Here is a 16,186-nt window from a genome sequence, read left to right on the forward strand (position 1 = left end):
TCTTTGAGTGTTTATTACTGTTTAGTAGACATTATTTATATGAGCTAAGTTGAATTGATATTTTAAAAATATTCATTTTCTTCCTGCATTATTGAGGAAGATTTCGTAGTACAAGCTTAGTGCAATAGCTTTTGGATGCTATCGTTTGATGCAGTAAAATTTTGACATGTACCCAATATGATGGCTACATTTTGACATAAAAGAGAAGAAAATATTTTTTTCAAATATTTCCCATTACGCACTACTATAAAACTTTATTTATTGCTGTTACAATCTCAATTTCCTGTATAAATGTGGAAAAACAGCCATGTTAACAAATCAACCTTTGTTAGTAAAACACAGGGAATGCCTTACCCTTATATACTATTATTTACAAACTTCAGATTTGTTAGACTATTGCCTTGGTCAAGCTTTGACATTCTCCCTGTGCTTATGAGGTACTACCAGTAAATCCTGTCTCTATTAGCTTGCCTGCCTCCATCCATCCATCACTCCATTTCCTGACCTTGTTTATTTCATTTTGGTGTTGCACTGAGCCAAAGGCTGTTCTTGTGTGATATGTTTAAATCATACCATTCTTAAACTTTCAATTCAGGATCCGAGGAACAGAGCCTAAACTGGCAGCAACAGGTGTGGGAACAAATCCTAGATGGAGTGCTAGTCCTTTGCAGGGATATGTTTATTTATATTTGTTAATGATAAAAAAGTAAACACTAGGCCTGGGTAAAAATATCGCTTTTCCAATTAATCGTTGTGTTTCATTGAAACAATTCAATATCGATACTTAAAGTCCCAAGATCAATCTCGTGAATCTCTCACCTGCTCAATTGCTATGTAGATTTTTCCTTGTCTTAATTTTTGGCATCCGATCCAGTAGATGTCGCTAATGCACCTGTTAAGGCTTTCTACGGAAAAAATCACTTTACTACCTTGCATAAAATAGTGTGTCCTCCTCATTTGAAATTAGCACCTATACTGTGTGGACTTACTATGGATTCAAACAGTGCATCATTAAAGAACAACTGGATACAAGCAAAGTCATATGTAAGCTGTGCAACTCACAAGTTAAGTATTGTTGTAACACAACAAATCTGAGAAATCATTTATCCTGACCTCAACCATAAACATAATCTCAGTCGACATCAAATGAGTAGAGCCTAAACAATCTGCACTTGAGACAGCATTTAGCTCCAATTTCCATTTAATTTACCTCATGCCCAAAAAAATAACAGAATCTATAGTAGTGTAAAGATACTGTTGTTGAAAACAAGTATGTTCGACAAATGACGTAGGTTTTGGAACTGTGGTATGCTTTACCAACCAGAAAGCAAATGAGTGAAGTTATAGTATCAAGGCTTTATAAAGATCTTAAGAACAACATCTCCAAGTTTCTCATATCACTTCATTAAAAATGTCTGGGCACCTGTGGCAGATGTGTTGCAGACAAAAGCATTGAATGCCAGTCACACCAGGAGCAACCTCGCTGCTGAGATGGCTGGCTGTTGTTCCAAAAACCTTTTTAGCATTTCCAATGTGCTATTCCATCATGGGACTGCATTAATTCCAGGTTTGTGTGTTGGCAAGTCCAGTAAACATTGCTTCTCTTTAAGAACATGGCTAGCTGTACTGCTACTGTGGAAAAAGTTTGCAACTTTTTGCCTCACCCAGCCAAGGAAGCTCGCAATTATTGGAATTTTCAGAGCAGTCTGCAATACCAAAGTGAACATGTGCACAAAGCAGCCAATGTGAATATCTGCATAAGCTGTACTGTATGGATCATATTAGCAGCATTATCAGTCACGATGGCTTGTTCTTTGTCTTTTAAGTTCCATTCATCCAACGCCACTGTCAAATGTACCAAGTCTAGATCACCGTTTTAAAATGCTTCCTTTTTGTCTGAGGAGGAACTGTGAGGACACATTTTTGAGATGGATTAATGTGACTGCTACACATGAGCAAGTGAAGATATGTTTAACCTGTAGAAGACCTGTAGTCTTTCCACTGTATCTTTAATTTAAACTCATTCAATTCCCCAATAGGGGAATAAAATTGGCTAATACTTTAGTTGAAAGGTGGCTACATGGAGATTCATAACACACAAATAGGTTACTGAATAACAAATTTAGTATTTAAAAAACAATGTTTGATTACTTTATAATAGTATTATTCACAAGATGATATAGATGTTTAATAAAGTAGATGTCATTGCATTGCATTAAAAAATGGAGTCCCCATAATATGTGTGGACTCTGATGTTGCAATACATATATTACTTAAATTCTGGTGAATTTTGAATTGTTTTAAAAAGAGCAATAATATTACTAATCAAGTATTGCTTCTTAAATGTCATTCCAGGCCTATACATATATTATGAAGTCACTATATACACACCCTTTAAATAAAGTGTTACTGAAATTTGTCACATTATATTAATGTTCTCTATGCATGATTAAGTAATCTCTAAAAAAGCAAGCACTTCAAATAAATATATCAGTGCCATTAATTGAAACAAGATAAAATTGATATCAAATCAAATCATGATATTGTGTACTGAAATCAAATCGAATTGGGATATCAGTGCTGATACCCAATCCTAGCAAAAAACAGTGTTGGAAATTTGAATGCCACATATTTGTTTTAACTTACTGAAATATTTATACACACGAGTCTGTTGTACACAGTGAAAAAATAACTTACATACTGGAAAAGAAGGCATATTGAAAGTTTGTATTTTTGGTTGGATGGACACCTTCTCAAATAAGGGAGAATCTATATGAGGAAGTACTGGATTAAATATGAGTCAATTGCTTAAAGCAGTAAGCAGCTATATTCTGATAACAAAAGGATTAGGTAGCTTAAAAAGCCTCTATGCCAGTACAGACTTTGCTCAGGTAACAGTGTGTTACAGTGACCCCAGAAAATCCTGTTTGCCAGAGAACTGCAGCGTGTCCCCCTCTATTGTCTGTGTTTGACACTGCACTACAGTCATCCCTCTAAAACCTGTAACTAATCCAGGAATCTGTGCCGAACATGAGGAGGTTGACACAAGAGGCTTTGCAGATTAATGACATTATATTTTTGCTGCTCCGTTCTCCTCTATAAGAGTGGCCTTATTTAAAAACCTGTGGGCAATCTCTTGACAGATGAACTTGCTGTCCTTGTAGACACCCCAAAATACACTCCCACCCCCCCATCTTCCAACTACCTTATTGTCACGGTCTAGTGACATGGTTAAGGTAAGTAAGAATGTTCTAATAATTAGACAGCTGCTGGATATTTGACAACGCTTAAAAAGATGTTAAAGGCCAGGGTGTTTGATTCCTCTCTCTCATTCTTTCTGTTTTTCTTTCTTTTGTCTTCCTTAATACCCTTGGGAAAAATATGGTTACCCTTAGTGAAACTCATGGATTTTCCATTTTTTTAAGAATCTCAGTTTCATTAGCTATCTATCTGTATGTGGTATATAGTGCCTTTTCTATCTTTTTATCATTTCTTGTATAGTGCCTATCTATCTATCTATCTATCTATCTATCTATCTATCTATCTATCTATCTATCTATCTATCTATCTATCTATCTATCTATCTATCTATCTATCTATCTATCTATCTATCTATCTATCTATCTATCTATCTATCTATCTATCTATCTATCTATCTATCTTGGCAACAAGATTATTAAAGGAAGGTAAAGACTACATAGTGATTTTCCCATCATTTTAGGACATTTGGCTTACATCATACTCCATTTTCCACCATTTTTTTGTTGGTCTGTAGTTTTTTAAAACTACCACAGGACCATTATTTGTTGTTTGTAGAAGCCATGTCTTAGCATATTTTAAATTGGTTTGCTCTTCTTCAGTTTTTTCCTATGCCTCTTTAGTTCTAAGCACCAGCAGCACTAACCAAAAGTGACTTACTAAAAACATCCTACAGTTTAGGTTAAATACTATGTGTAATTGTTTTACCATTGTAAAACACAAAGAGATAACATCCAGCAGTGTTACAAATTTGTTTACATGGGTCAGATGGGACATTGCTTTTTGATATTAGACTCCCAATAACACACACATAAATTATGTAAATACAATCTGAATTGTGGCAATTACTAAATTTTGATATTTTGTCTTGTTCCATTTATAGCTAATGTATGCCAAGATATTGCTATTTTTTGCATAGAGAGTAAGGAAAAATTGAACCTCTCTAGGTATCTTCTGGAACCCCTTGAAAAAACTATTAAGAAAAGATTTATGCCATTTTTTTTTTATTATGAATAAACAAACATTCAGGAAACTCGTAAAATGTATATTGTTATACATCCATCAGTTCATTTAAATCTACTTCTCTCATGCTGTGGTTTGTGTAGAACCAGAGACTATCTTGGCATCAATTGGAACATAAAATCAACAAAGCCAGAATGAGGTGCCAGCTTATTTGCAGGGCACACTCACAGTAGGCAGTAGCAAGACCACCTCTATGCCTTCACGCAACAGTATTTCAGATCAAAGTAAAATGCCCAGAATAGTAGCACCTAACAAGTGTGCCACTATTTGAGTAAAGGACATGATGGATGAATGTAGTCATTTCTGAAAGTCCTTCAGTGTTATTTTCCTGATGGGCAATCCTGTGGATAGCAGTGAATTGGCAACTTGATATCTGGGGAAGGTAAATGGAATCATCTCAGCTCACTGACCAGGCAATAAAAACTCAAGCAGAATCTTACTGAACAGATGTCAGTGCACAGTACAGAGTGGAGAATCATAAACGGTGGATTGTGGTGATCAATGGTCACCATTTTTGCTCACCAGTCTTTTTCCATTCTGGAATATTTAAGAAAGGAGTTTGACATACTGCGACTGCCCATACCCTTTCCTGATGTCATGTCATGCACAGATAAGGATTTGGCTTGACTCTTCTTCTCCTTCACACTTCTCCGTTTCTCTTCTATGTATTTTATTGGTTTTGTACTTTACTTAAATAACATTGTGTATTCTCCTTAATTTATGCTTGCCTTGCTGTTACCTCATTTTTACCTACTTAGGTAATCCTCTTTCACAGCCTGGGATATTCATGGTTTAAACATCTTCATGCATATCAATAGTTCCCGGTTTTATTCCATGGTAAATAGCATTCATATTTGACGGTCCCAGTTACAGAGGAAGGTACAGTGAAAGGAAGTTACCGATGTGAGCAGCAACAGTCAAGAGCTAAATTTGTTCTATTGTTGTCCTTTAGAGTTTTTTTGTTGTCTGTCACAAGATTCTTCAGTTACATAGAATTGTATAAAACATAAACAGTGCAAAGAACTGGAAACTAAAAAGTAGCGGAGAAGTAACAAGTATCCCAAGACACACAGTGTACTGTATAGTTACACAGTGTATACCACTGGCTGATGGCTATACAGTGCATTACCATTTTCACCACCACTTTACTGGTGTCCGATTACACTACTCTCTGCACTGGTAGAAAAGGCTTCCAAATCATGAATACAGAACTATTTGTTATACCGACAGCCATGACTTGGTAACTGAACTTAACCTCTTACTCCTTCTGATGAATTGAACAGGATGCCGAATTTAAGAAGAATTATGTGAACAAAGCAGTGATGTAGTGTTTATTGTTGCACTACAGCAGGGGTTCTCAGCCTTTTTCACCTCATTTTCACCATGTTAACTTTACTAAAGTAAATTTACCCCCACCATGTTTTGTTCAGCAATTTGTGTTTGTACTTCTACCATAAAAAAGCAATTCACAAAGTTGAAATTGTAAGATACTGTTTTTAACATTTTTATTTTTAAGTTCAAATAACTATAACAATAATAATAGCACATAATAATGCTATTTCACTTAATTAAAAACAACTAATGATGAACAGATACCAGTGTACCAGAATAAAACACACTGAGTTGACGAGAATGCATCAATCAGTGAGACACTTATTCTTGCTTTTCACCTATGATGTTAGATATTCTTGGCATAGTTTTTGAAAGAGTAAGACTTGTCATCTTTGACAACTAATTAAGATCTTCGCAACTTCAGTTTTTTTAAGCAAATTTAACTGCTGGGTAGGTGAAATTTTCCCACCAGAGTTAAATTTATCTCCAGTTGGGAACCCCTGTACCACAATATAAGTAGATTTAGACCTGAATAGGATTTGGGGGTCTGATGGGGAAGCTGGGTCCTGGATGCTGAAATTTTGCTGAAATTGTAAGAGATCAATGATGGAACAGATGGTAATAAGGATTAATAATTGTATAATGATATTCTGATAATGATAATGATATCCTCAGTTTTGACTGCCTGAAGATAACCCAGTTACGCATTACATTTTCTATCAAAGCACAATTAATGTCAGCAGCACACCTTGCAGTGGACTTATTCTAGGGTGTGAAGTTACAGCATTAGTTTGATTTTTAAAATAATATTGCACTATATAGTAGAATGTTTTATAATTATGTAGAGTGATATAAACTATTCGGTGTAAGAATGAGTGTTCTTCTCCATTTCTTTTAAGTTGACTCATGCACATACATATACACACCTTTGCCTTTCTGGATAGTTTTTCAAGCCAAGATATGTCATGGAGTCCATTCATCCTTGACCCATGTTCTGTTGCATACAGAGAAGGAGAGAGAGAGAGAAAGAGAGATAGAAGGAGAAGGTTGTCACTGATGGCAGTTGTGACCTTTTAACAAGAAGGTGTCTCCTTACTAGAAATGTGTGATGTAAGGTGCTCCTTCTCTTGTACGTTGTGGCAGAGAGAAATCACCTGAATGGTGTAACAGTGAGCATTTTTTTTTCTTTGACATATATTAATTATGATATAAAGAACCCATTAGGCATTTGCTAATTGCAAGGTGAAATGTCCTTCTTAACCCTAACTACCAAATTAAGTTGTTTCACAGAGAGTCAGTTCATCAGAGACTTCATAGTTTGTGTCACCGTTCACTGCTGTTCTGTAGTAAACTAATTAAAAAAACAGACTCTTTCTAATGATTTATCTAGAAACATTTCAGGAATTATTTATTAATCTGAGGCTTTGGTCCACTAAAGTTCAAAATGCGAATTGCTTAACTGAATAGTCTACACATCACGGACAAAGGAGCTCATTTGAAATAACTGAGTTTGACATTTTGTGTAGCCTCACCCCAAGACTGATGGAGGCTTGACTTCGGTAATGCTTTTTCCCATTTTAAAATTTCAATTTTCAGCATTATTTTAATCATATGTTAATTTAAGCTGTTTGTGTATTATAATCCTTCCTTACTGTTAACTTTACTCTTTACACAGCTAATTTTTTTTTTTTTAAAAAAAAGCACCCCACAGCTTGTTTTAAAGAAATACAGTAAGCCAAGGTTTGGATGAACCTGTACGTAATGCCTAAAAATATTTCATAATTAAAATTCCAAAATTTCGTTTTGTCCAAAATTCAAAAGCAGCAAAAATGGAATACATAAAAGCAATAGAAGAATATATTATTTAGATTCAATCACTCAGTTTTATTATTCTTTGGATCCTGAGTGGTCTTCATTGGTGTGACTACACTATTTCACAGTATTGCTGAGATTTACATTTAATGCCGGAGAAGCCTATTTTTGGAGCCTTCCACTAGATCTTGTGTATCATATAAATAAATGTTCTCAAGAGGCTCCTTGTGTACATGTTCTTAATAACTGCAGTGCTCCAGGTCTTGTGAACGTTCTCCTGAGATCCTGCATTCATTCTTTGTGTAGGATTCTTTACAACGGAAGACCTCTGTATCGTATGAGTGTTCTCCTGAGACTCTTTGTGCCTTTTTTTCTCCAGGTCCTTTAGCTCTGTGACCTCAGTGAAGCGGATTCAGAAGAACACCTCCCTGAGTTGATTCCCAGTTAGTTCTTGGCTCCAGGATATTTGTTGCTTGGCCCTAGGTCATTTGGAGATTCACTGGGAATGTTATGCAGTACTTACTGTTAGATAAGCAAAGCTTGAAATCTTTTTACAGCAAGAGTTATAACTACAACTAAGGTTTCAATGTACAGTCTTCACTCTGAGATCACTTCTGGTGCGACTGGACTTAAACATTTCTGCTTACATTTAAAATTAATTTCATTCCTTTTTCCCATTGCCATCATATGCTGTTGTTTGCTTCGTGCATGTACAGTGACACAATTTCTCAGGATGTTCATTCTGCCATTTATAACTAAATTCTTATTATCATCCTCATAAAATTTTTGAAATGATATTAGACTTATTGATGTTTTATTTCCTTTAAGATAGGTCAGGTTATATACTGTATATATATATATATATACTGTATATATATATATATTTTTTTTTGTTGCTTCATACTTAACAGTCCAGTCTAATTTTTAAATCCCTCACTGGAATAGCAATGATTTGCATCAAATGACTTTTTCATGTCCCTTTGCCCTGTCACTAGGGATCTTCTTAAAAAACAGCTGGCTTTATCTCCACATGTTTGTCAGAAATATAAGTAAATCAATCAATAATCTGGAGCGCATCAGAAGAGAAGCTGTGCACAGCAATGAGGGATAGCAGATAACAGTTTCATTGAAGTGGTAGTTTACAAGTCAGTGGTCATCCGTGGAGAAAGAATTCATTCATCTGCACGAGTGTGTACTGGACATGTGTGTGTGGTTTTGTGGCCTAGGAAGCTGGTGTTTCCTGGCCAGATTTGTCCAGCTGGTCACTTTACTTATGTGTGTGGTCATTGAAGACAGTTACTGCTGAAATTAGCTGAGTAAAGGCCTTTTGTTTCCCCTGCATACATTTTACAAAAAATAACCTAATGTAGTTGTTTGCTTTGGGAGGGTTAAGAATACAAAGAATATAATGAGCTTAAATTTCAGTGATATTGAGTTCATTTTAAATATAACTTGTACTTTCCATCTATAGTAAATTATGATTAATAAATTATTTTTAATAGCAGTTCTACCGTAAAAATACAGCCAAGAACAAGAGGAAAGGGATGTGCTTTAATTTTGCCTCCTCCTCCTCTTTGATATATTAAATGGAAAAATAAGCGAAACAAAGCAGTTTTGGTAAACGAGGAATTAGCTGTTATGTCAACGAGCCATCGTCAAAGTGATAAGCAATGTAACAAAATAAATCACTAATAATTGTTAAACACTCTAATCCTGCTTAATACTCTTTGATGGCAGAAGTCTCTAGATTTTTCACAGATTCAACTGAAATAAATTTGGAGTGAAAGAAAACATTTGTAATGTTACTGTAATAATTTTCACTAAATTTGCATTAAGTTACCTTCTAGTCCACACTACTTAAATCAGTCTTTTACTTCGATTTTCAAAATGATGCTTCTTTAAACTCTGTAGAGCGCTCTACAGTTGTTATAACTCAAGTAGATCAGGGAAGTGATTGTAACCAGCAAGGTCATCAGTGCACTAAAGCAGCAGCAGATAGACATTTAAGCAAACAAAGCCCTGTAGAGTTTGACAATAAGAGGATGTATTCATGATAGGCATAATTTACAGAAAATGTGTGTATAAAACACTGTATATACAGTAGATAAGTTTTAAAGCACTACATGAAATAGAAATAGATAGATAGATAGATAGATAGATAGATAGATAGATAGATAGATAGATAGATAGATAGATAGATAGATAGAAAAACATCCACATTATAATTACACTAGAAATGCAAGTGGAACTTTTTGTAAAACATCTGAACCTTCCTGGCTGAGAGCAGAAGACACACTCAACAGAATGCTGTCTGATGTACACTTTTAAAAGTTAAAACTAAGCCGGTATAAACTGGAAGTGTTAACTAATTAAAGGTGAAATATGAGTCTATTGAAAGTCAGTAGAAAAGCACCAAAATGCTTTACATACAAAATTTTGTATATCCTATCTTAATAGAACTTTACTGTATTTAACGTTGTTTGTTACCATTTATTTGTTCTAAATGTTTCAACTGGCTGGTAAAAAGGAGCATGAATTATTAATTTTTTGCTTTTCCTCTGTGGCCAGTCAGCAGAGACAACTGATACAGTGTCTCCTTCAATATCCAGAACCAGTCCAATGGTGCTGCTTTTCTCCAGAGAGCTTATCTAATGTAGATGTGATGAAAGGTCGTTTCCCCCAAAGCTGTGAAGCCGAGAGTTTTAAATGAACTGCTCATTGACACGTTATGACATTCCAAAAATGTTTTTTTTTTTTTCCTCCTCATTTTGATTTGGTTTGTAGAAAAACAACATTGCACCTTACATGATGGAACTGACTTGTTCATGGAAAAGCAAATCTGCTAAAAGTGTGATTTATTCAAACCCTAGCCACTATGTTTTTCTGCCAGGCTTGAGTTAAAATACCCCAGAGATGTTCATGCATTCCCTGGATTAGAAAAGTACATAGCCTTTCTGACTCACTTAATAGCGTACCCTTTCTGTTTGGAGCTCAAACTCCGTGTGCTCATCTCTCATCTTCCTTATCTCCTCCATCACAGAGGACAACTAACAGATATTAGGGACCTAGCTGCTTAGGCTCCCACGTCTTATTCTTAGTCTACCTGGCTTTGACTACCTAGAGGAACAAAACAGAAACTCCTTCCAAAGGCCCTGCTGTGAATAAACAGTATTGAGCAGGGATTCACAAAATCAAATAATGAGAACCAAATGCCTCATTTGATCTTTTTGGTTAGGAAAAGGTAACCATACTATACAAGTCTCTGTATTTCAGCTAATCATGAATTAAACTTTTTAGAATGTGCAAAATGTTTTCTATTTTAGATAACTGGCATCTTGTGTGTCACTCTCTGCATTTTTTGATGTTAATAAATTATTTACCGCAATGTATTGTCTATTCATCAGTCTAATTTATCTGTCAGTTCATCTATTGATCCTGTATATCTAATTCTAAGTTGATATCTTGAACAGTCTGTATATCTCTCTGCCTAGGAGCTTCTTTTAATTGTCGTTTTGTGTTTAAATGTGAATAATTATGGACAGCTAATCAAAGTAAATGTGTAGTACATTGGTGCAAAAGTGCTAATTCTTGGATTTCAGTGTTCTGGGTTTAAATATTGCACCCAGTTGTTGTCTTTGTGGAGTTTTCACATTCTCTAAGTGTCTGTGTTTGTGTTTCTTCCACATCCTCAAAGTTGTGTATTTTGGGTTAGTTGCACACTCTAAATTGGCCCCAGTATGAGTGTGGATGGATGAGTGAGTAGGTGTGGACTGGTGCCTTTTCTAGGATTTTTTTCCTGCTTTGCACCTAGTGAGACTGTACTTCAGAATTGGACTAAGCAGGTTGTGAAATGTTATCTTTTATCAGTATAAGTGAATGAGTAATTATTTAAATAATTTGTAAATTATTGCAGGGTTTTAATAATATATAGTTATCCATCTTTCAAGCCTTCTAAATTATTTACCAGCAACTATTGACTATTCATCTATCTAATGTATCTGTCACTTCATTTATTGATCCCAATTTTCAGTTTAAAGGTGTCTATCTATCTATCTATCTATCTATCTATCTATCTATCTATCTATCTATCTATCTATCTATCTATCTATCTATCTATCTATCTATCTATTCAAAGTGTGTTTTGGGGGTATATTTTATGTACTGTTCATTTTTACATATTTGTAGACATCAGTTATCTGTTAATAATTCTTTCTTTGTATAGCTCCTTTTATGATGAATACCTCTAAAGCACTTTGCGTTAGAAGGGAAATATGTATTTTCCAAACATTAAAATCAAACAGAAAGTCAGTCATAACTGTCGAAAGGCACCATTAAATTGTAGGATGCTTTCATTTAATAGCAGGGCAATTTTAGAAAATCATATTTGCTTGCTTATAATGAGTAATGAAATTGAGGACCTGCCATTATAGAAAAGTAGGCCTTAATAATATTATTGTTCAATCTTAATCAATCATTATTTTACAAAGTGCCTTTCCACACAAAGTGTTTTACAAGATGTAATAAATTTTAACTGGAACAATGTCCTTTAAAATATAAATGCATTAGTTTTCAGTAAATATTTATATATAGAATATTAAAAAAGTGGTTTTTGTGTGTATATAATAAATATCTTTTTTACATATTTTAAAAATATTATAGCAAAGTATATTATGTGTAACACTGTGAAAGTACTAAGCTGTGGTTTACATTAAAAGTAATGTCTGTCTAGGGGAAAATGGAAGAGTAAATAGAGCTTAGAATAATTTGTTATTCCATGATCTTCTTAATAATGCCTGCATTACTTTACAATTTTTTAATACTAATATTACTATTACTATACTAATATATATAATATATATTTTTATATATTATACACTTTATAGTTAGTATATATCAGTTTAGAAAAAAAAATCAAATATTCTGACATAATAGTGACAAATATTCAAATTCATTTTCTTCTTTTCCATATGAGTTTAATTATCATTTAGATCATTTGTCCTGGAAAAGACTGTCCAACACAGCAAGTAAAATGAACCTTTAAACTGTATACTATAATGATTTTTAAATAATTTTTAATCGTTCCTTATATATTAGACCGGGGTGGCAAAGTGGCGCAGTGGGTAGCGCTGCTGCCTCGCAGTTAGGAGATCCGGGTTCACTTCCCGGGTCCTCCCTGCGTGGAGTTTGCATGTTCTCCCTGTGTCTGCGTGGGTTTCCTCTGGGTACTCCGGTTTCCTCCCACAGTCGAAAGACATGCAGGTTAGGTGAATTGGCGATCCCCTGCCTGGGGTTTGTTTCCTGCCTTGCGCCCTGTGTTGGCTGGGATTGGCTCCAGCAGACCCCCGTGACCCTGTAGTTAGGATTGGTTAATGGATGGATGGATGAATATATTAGACCATATTTTATAGATGAAGTAATGAGAAGTGCAGAGTTTATTCAGAAATGTAACAATTTAATGTTTACTTTAAAAAAAAAAAAATTATTGTAAACTAAGTGTGTTTTATATCCTGAACATTTGGTACTATACATTAATATACACATCCAAAACCATGAATATAAACCATTTTTAAAGTAATTATGCTTCTGAAGAAGTTACTGTTGGTTTCTTTGGGCCATACAAGGACTGTTTTGTAATAGGTGAATGGTGGGGTGCATGTGCTTTTGGGTTAATTCTCTGTAGGCTTCATGTCCTGTAGTCCCAGTTCTGAGAAGCCTGGCTGACCCCGCTAATAGTTTTCTGCTACCGGTTGTGAAGGAGGCTCTTGTTTGTTGTTCAGACACAGAGGTGTGAAAGAGATAAGAGAAGAACAATTGTCCTTTAGTGATGTGTCATTTGTAACACTGACGATGTGTGAGGAAGCACGCTGTTAAAAGTACTGCCTCCTGATTCATGGTGTGCCTCTAAATTAAGTACAGCTGCTGGACGACAGAAAAAAAAGGAAAGCCAGACACAAGCAGCTAGAGATAACTACAGCAGGCAGTTTTATATGATTGTAAAGAAATCCTTTCAGGGTGGGGCGAGGTGAAGGGGGGACATTGATAGAGGAAATTGTTAAAAGTAGGTACTTAACCAGTCTGCACCTTCCACCCCTCTGATCACAATGGGTTTTGGCTGAGCCCTGCTTTGCTGCCTCACTAGTCTGTTGAATAATGGAATCAGGCAGAAAATGTTTTTTCCTGCGTAATATTGCTGTTTACTGTTTAGCAAAGTTAATTGTTACCTTTTGTTAGCATTAACTAACAAAAAGGAAAGGAAATGAAATGAAATGAAACATTAATCCCCACTTTACAAAGTGGGAAATGAGTTGGAGTGCTGCAGCCTGCAGTATACAGTACCTGCGTTAATGAGAGCAATCAATAGCCTTTTAAACTTGCAGTATGATAATTGCAGCCATTAATGTTTGCCGATTTTGTTTCTGATTTATTGATAAGGTTGTCTTATCTGTGCATGTTAAGCTTTTTTTAGTGTTTATAGACAAATTTAAAATTAATTTAATGAATCAGGAGGAACAAGAAACTATTATATGAGCATTAAAAGAGTTACATCATGTAAAAAATTAACAAAATTGGCCTGTGTTGTGTGTGCATGTGTGTGTGAGAACCCAGTAATGGACTCCCACTCAGTCCAGGGCTGGGCCCTACTGTGTACCCAGTGCCGCTGGGATAGGTGACCCTAAACTCAATATATAGATAAACGGACATCGTGGGAGACCACTTGAGAGTGAATAGAAAAAGAATAATCACAACAAGCAAATAACTGCAGCTACTTGTTAAATTAGTGCTCTTAAACAAACCTGCCCAAAATACCAATCCAAATGATATTAAAAAGATTTTTGGAAAAATTAATATTTTTACCATTGGAATACAGATGCAGTTTCAGTTACAACAGTTAGTTCTAAGGAAGAAGAAGAACAAGAATGAGCAGCACATTATTTAGCCACACAGACGCAACAATATACAGATTAGGTGCAAGATGTTTGCGCCTTTTTACGATGGCTCCCTACTGGTGACTGATGCTGCTCTGGTGAGCTCTGACTCTCCATGATCCCTAAGCATGTTCAAGAAGTAGTTGGGTGAATAAGTATTAATAACTTTTAGTAGCAGTACTACTTCATTCATTCAAGATCTCATGGTTAAATGGAGGATTCAGCTTTATTATATTTATCTAAAAGATGACATCTGTAGCATTTTAAAGACTGCTATGTTTTTGTTGCATTTTCCCTTAGTTTGATTCAATTACTACAACCACTACAAAGGATATTGCACAGGTCTTAATTTTCCACTAAATCCATGGCTTTGTTTATCACGATTTGTCTATTATTATCTATCAATTCATTTCTTGAAGCCGTTTATTCCATCAGGAAGTTACAGGTAGAAATAGCTTATCCTAATAACATGTAACTCAAGGTAGAACTCTTCTTCAAATGGAAAATCTGTCAGTCTTTGAGCAGTCACGTACAGACCCATATGCGCTTACTCAGGGCAAGTTAACATATTGTACATGCATATCTTCAGGATGTAAGTGGAAACCAAAAGTTGGGTGTGGAACTCAGGTCTCATCAGTTGAGTGCCAGCAGCAGTAACCACTGTGCTGCCATTATTATTATTAGGATTTTTATTAGTATCACTATTCTAGGTTATTATTTTTCTTCATTTTAATAATATTTTGAAACCTATGATATTACTTCTTAGCTGGTTGCTGTTTCTTCTTTTTTTTAATTGATGAATGCGATTAAAGAATAGGAGCGATTCGCCAGGTTAGATAAGGTGCTGTTTAATTAGAGATGTGTATTTTATGGATGTGCCAGCACTCCTTAGATTTAGATTTATGTAGTGAAAGCCAAAATTAAATTAGATTACTTTACTCAGTCTGGAGAAACAGTAGCAGTGATAGTATCCACTTGAGTCTGCAGCAGTCAGTGTGGCTTGGAAACAGATCTGAAAGCCACTTAAACGCAATGTAATTAAACTGTTGGAGCGTTTGGTGCCTCCAGGTTCACACTGCTGTAAACTCGGGTGAAATCCACTCTGTTTTCTCCCAGTTAGCTGCCACTTGAGGCTAGACAGTTAGTGGAGGGAAATGAAAGAGATACATTTGAGCCTCTTTAAAAAGCTTACTTGCTTTTCGTTCGCTTTCTGTGGACGTCAGAATGTAGTGGCAGGTTTGCAACTGCACAATTAGCCTCAGCAAGCATACTGCAAGTGGCAATTGAGCAAAGTGCTGTGATCATAAGTAAAACCAATTTTCGCCTTTAAGCCAAAGATGAAACGGTTAATGCTATAAGATGAATGCTCTGTAATTCCTTGGTATTGACACATGGAATAATGAAGAGGGCATTGATTTCATACGAAATACACATGAAGTCAATATAAATGAATATATATGTTCCTGTCTAAGTCAGTCTGGACGCAAAGAGCTAATTCATAACGAATTAATGTCACGCTAACTTCCCTTATAAAGAAATGTGGCAATGATGATTGCTTCAGATGAATTCTGGCTGAAACTCGTGAGTCTTCATGTGTGATTATTGAAAGGTGCACCTTGTGTCTTCAGGCCTTTCTAATGATTTGAAATTGCTGCGCTGTAGAGTCTACTTTTTTCGTGGGGACCACTTTGGCACAGTTTATTTTTGTGACACATCAAAGGGAAATTGTTCCACAGTGGGTGGGTAAAATTCTCAAAGAAGCTTAAATCCCCCCCACTCCTCACCCCTTTCTTCCCCCTGAGATCAAAAATATCCTTTCTGTGAAATTGGGGTCA

At 35.4% G+C, this 16,186-nt stretch overlaps 1 protein-coding gene across 11 annotated transcripts in view; it reads left to right on the top strand.

Moving 5' to 3' along the window:
* rnf220a (ring finger protein 220a) overlaps positions 1 to 16,186 on the top strand; it is a 349,766-nt gene that overhangs the window by 22,756 nt on the left and 310,824 nt on the right. The gene's annotated exons all lie outside the window — the stretch shown is intronic.

This window comes from Erpetoichthys calabaricus, chromosome 10 (assembly GCF_900747795.2).
Source record: "Erpetoichthys calabaricus chromosome 10, fErpCal1.3, whole genome shotgun sequence".
In the NCBI taxonomy this organism is placed as follows: Eukaryota; Metazoa; Chordata; class Cladistia; order Polypteriformes; family Polypteridae; genus Erpetoichthys; species Erpetoichthys calabaricus.